We start from the raw sequence: 5,083 nt of genomic DNA, 5'->3' as shown, positions 1-5,083 counted from the left end.
CCCCCCCCCCCCCAAGCCAAATTTTATACTTTTTTAACTTATTTAAATTTTTGTTAAAACTTTTTCATCACCCACTCATCCCTACCCAAAACCCCTAAAGAAAAAAATATTATTTTACTCCACCTACCCCTAACCCCGATCCCCGCCCCCCATCCCAACCCAAAACCCCTAGAGATTGTTTTCTTACCCCACCTACCCCTAACCCCGATCCCCTACATAATTTATTTTAATTATTGAAACACTTTTTTAAAAATTAAAATAAATCTTATTAGAAAATTTCAATTGCAACGTTCCACTAAACGTCATACTTTCACGAATCTTTATAAATATCTTAATGCCTACAAATTTAAATTCAAATTCAATAACATATTTGTTAGAAATACACTCTCTCTCTCTATATATGATGTTCTTTTTCTTTCTTTTACATTAACAAAGCGAATTTAAAAAAAAAAAGGATTTATCCTAATTTAAGTTTAATTTTGAATTCAAATTCGATAACATATCTATAGAAAATATTTTGATAAAAGAAAGAAAATTTATATATTTAAAAATATAAAATTCTAGCATACTTTGTCTTTTCTTTCTTTTATCTTAACGAACGAATTATTTTTCTTTTTAAAAAAATGGAAACATATTACATTAGTTTCAATTCAAGTTTAATTAAAATTTAAAACTTAATGACATATGTGTTTGTTAAAAATATTTTTTTAAAGAAATACACTATAAAGGAAAAAATTTAGCGTGACAAACTAATAGATTCAAACGGTTGATTGTTGAAAGAAAAACAACAAAGCATCCATGCGATCTCCATAAGTAATTACCTTATGCTTCTTCTGTTATTTCTTTCCAGATTTTTTACTCTAGCCTGTCATTTTTAAATTTTATTGATTATTCAGAAATAGGTATATATGAAACCAACCTTTTTATTTAATAATAAAAAATATTTATTAACCCAAAAAACCTAGCACAATTAAAACAAAAAGAGGTCGACGTCCAATATATAAAAATATTTCATGACAATCATTGATCCAATTCTTCACGTCCAAACAATACAAATTGTTAGTAAATTATAATCAAATAATCTAAACTTAAGTTTTGAATAGTAAGCAAATTGGGCACAAATATAATAATAAAAGCATATGACGGTCATGAATATTATATATCAATAAATGAATTTGATTGGAGAATCAAAGAATAAGCTCAAAGAAAAAAAAAAGTAGAGAATGAACTAAGAAGCAAATTTGATTGAAAAATGAGTTTATATAGGAAAAGTTAATTGAAATTATGCCTTATCTAGTATAGAGTTTGTTTTTTATTCAAATTTTAGAAAAATCTGTTACTTCCAATTCAAATTCAAAATCCAAAAATTTATCACAATTTCAACTAACTAATTTTCAACACAGTCTATCTTTATCTAAAAGTATTTTGTTAAAAAAAAATTATCTTTAAAATTAAATTTTATTAAAATAAATAATATAACATACAATAATAATAAGAACATGAACTTTGCCCAAAATAATACAATACAATTATTGAAAACTTTTATTGAATTATTTGCTGTCAAAATGCATTAAAATTATTAAATTTAAATTTAAAATATAAAAAGGCTATTTTTCTTTTACAAAAATAGAGCATGATAATTGCTCGAGGAAAATGGGGAAATAGGGAATGAAGAGTTTATGTGAGTAAGGGATTTAAGTTGGTTTAGGTTAATTAATAATTTTTCTTTAATTTGGCCATTTTTTTATTTTATCCTTTTCTTTTATGCTCTTTTTTTTTTAGATGTATTTTTATTCTATAAATAACTTTTTCACCCAAAATGAATGCAAAGTAGAATAGTTAAACGTAAGTTTTTAATTATTATTTTTAACTAAGTGATAAATTGATAAGTTATTAACTTAAGCATTTTTATAAAGAGATTCTATTTTTAAGCAAATGATTCATTTTTTCTTTTAAAAGAAAAATGTATTTTCATACTCAAATATTATTTTTTCTTTTTAAAAGGATAATACATTTTCAAATTCAAATATTTAATATCCTTTAATTCAAAAATTTTATTACAATAATATTAACCTTTGTCCTAAAAATTATCACGTGGCTTCTCAATAGCTTGTCATGTGGCCTCTTGTCTAGCTTTTAGTTTTGTTTATATATATATATAGAGAGAGAGAGAGAGAGAGAGATTTTTGTTAATATAAAGATAACTTTTTTATATGCGTGGGTTCTAAAAATTGATATTGAAATTTGATATTTTTTACTTGTGAGATTATATTGATTAAGTTATTATTGTTGTATTGACATTTGAGATCTATATCTACAGATTTTAAGTTGCTTTGCACTTTTTTCTTATTTTTATTTGTTAAAATTTTAGTAATAGAATTATATAATACATATATATTCTTTATCCTTAAAATTCTATATATATACACACACTTACTTATATAATTAATTGGTCTTGATTTTCTTGATGCTAATATATTTTTATCATTATTGATAGGCATATTAACAAAAGAGAAGCAGATAAATTAGGACAAATGTTGATCAAGTTAAGATGCACTTGAAGATCTTGGAAGGAAAGATAGAGGAAGACTATCCTATTTTGAACTCAAGTAAAACTGTCTCTAAAAAGAATTGTATATTGTGACTATTCTTAAAATTGTAAAGCACAATCATATGTAACTTGATAATTGTTTTTGAATCTCAAAAATGAATTCATAACTACTTTATGTAACTTCTATGATGAACAAAGCTAGTGAATTCTCTAATTTGCAATATGTAATTGTTGATTTTTTTTTAGTCATATTAAGAAATTCTTTGATTAATAATTCTTAAGGTTGAATTCTTCAATTTATAGCAATGAATATTGTAGTTTAGCCACAACCTATATATTATTTAAAAAATATGGCTATGCATTTTCACTTTTAATAAAAAAAATAATTAGCTATAATTTATATATTCCGTAGCAATAAGAATGAATTTTTAGCCATTTATACAAATATTTGCTGCAAATAATTTCATTTATATCTATTGATATTCTAATTCATAACTAAATAAAACTATTGTTATCAGAAAATTAAAATGTAAAATAGCCACAATTTTTTAATTTTCATAGCAAATAAATTTCGTCTTTTACCACAATAGAATATATTGTGGCTATATATAAAAAATGCTATAGATTTTATTTATCGTGGCAATAAGGTAAAACTTTTGCTACAAGTATATAATTCGTAGCAAGAACGTTTTACTATCACAGCTACAATACAATATCTTTTGTAGCTGTAAGTATTAGTCCTTAGCTACCGACCATGTAAAGTCTGTAGCTAACTTTTAGTTACCCGCTTCTTGCTACGGAAGAAAAAATTATGGCTAAAGTACTTAGCCACAAAAATTTTCATATTTAGCTACGAGCCATTCTATAGCGATACATGCCTTATATTATAGTGTTCCTACATTCATGTAAGATGTTCGTATGAGTATTATTATTGTAAAAGTTGAAGTACCCTGCTCGTTGTGAATACTGTATCGAAAAGAACTGCACCTAAGAAAACTGCAGAAGGGTTTACTATAAAGAGAAGAGTAACCATTATGAGAACTGAATTTCCTAAGTCTCTGATTTTTTTCTCTGCTTCTTTACGCACGCCTGAATGGTTTCTATCAATTAATTCCTTCTCAGCCAGGCCTTCAGAATTCTTCAGGCTCCATAAGCGTGAATGGACACAACATTTTACGCGATTCAAAAGTAAATTCATCCGAATTCATGATAAGTGGTGAAGCAATAATTTGTAATATTAAGAAAGTTCTCTTTTCTAATGAAAACATTTGGAGAGTGATATAAGTGTGATCTCGTCGATGGACACTTTTTGTGTATGTCAAAGGCAACCGAGAGAAGACCCGAGCTTAAATGTGAAAGAAACCAAAAACCACCTCTATGTGTGCACTCAAGGGGCGGCCTTGAAGTTTTATTCATTAAAAGGGCACCTTTGTCATTCTAAGTCTTTTGGAAATGTAATATAAATAGAACAACTTAGGGTTTTATTCTCTTAGTTTTGATGATTGTTGAGACTTGTAATATTTTGAACATCCAAAGTTCTCTCTAGACTTGGGAGAGGAACTCCAAAACCGAAACTAGGGCTAGGCAAGTGAGTCTCACTTGTGTTTGCACTCTTGGCTTGAGACATACGTTGGTGATTAGGGGGGTAAAGTCCCTCGTTTGCCAACGTAAAAGTTTGGTGTTAACATTCATTAATCTTAGGGTCCTTACATATGGTTAGGGTTCTTAGATTCTTGAATATTGTATGTCAAACTATCTATCCATCTCTTTTGTTATCATTGTATTGTTGTTGGTCTTTGATTTCTAGTGAACCCGTGTGGGGCTCTTTCGATTCACTAGCATTGTTGTTCTTGTATTCATCTCTTTTCTTGGTCAAAACTAAATCTAAAGTCTAGCGAAGCCGTGAGTGGCCTATTTCAATTCACTAGCACCTTGTTGTTCATCTTGTTGCTCTTGTGTTGGCTTTAATCTCTTGATACACACTCATTTTTGTATCATTTGGTATCAAAGCCATCTTTGATTTTATTATAACAAGATCAATCTTGGGTTTGAGAGTTGAAAAATACAAACAAAATAAAAACATTGTTGAAATCTGAAAATTCCAAAAAAAAAAGAGAATCTGTCCATCTTGTTCTTGGCCGAGAAAATTGTGTTGTGTTATTGTCGTGGACGAGATTTATGTTGTGTGTTTAAATCTAGGTGTTCTTTTGTTTGTCTGGTGTGTTTCTTGTGTTGGTATCTCTTTCACTAGCACAAAGAGTGTCAAGATCTAAAGTTGAGCTTAATATATTGACAATATTGAAGTGAACTTGGAGTTGGCTGAGCCTTGAAGACTTTGTTCTTGGCCGTATAGTGTGTTGTTGACGTTGGGATGAACCTTGTTATTGTGTTGTTGTTGAGTTCTTGAAAGTTGTTGTGGTGTTCATATTGTTCTTCATCTATTCTTGCAACTTAAGACAACCAAAAGACTAAAATAGATCCAAAAGTTGTAAGACAAATGTTGTAAAGTTGTTATAAGAAGATTTGCACACA

This window comes from Capsicum annuum, chromosome 11, assembly GCF_002878395.1.
Source record: "Capsicum annuum cultivar UCD-10X-F1 chromosome 11, UCD10Xv1.1, whole genome shotgun sequence".
NCBI lineage: Eukaryota > Viridiplantae > Streptophyta > Magnoliopsida > Solanales > Solanaceae > Capsicum > Capsicum annuum.
This window is presented reverse-complemented; position numbering follows the sequence as displayed.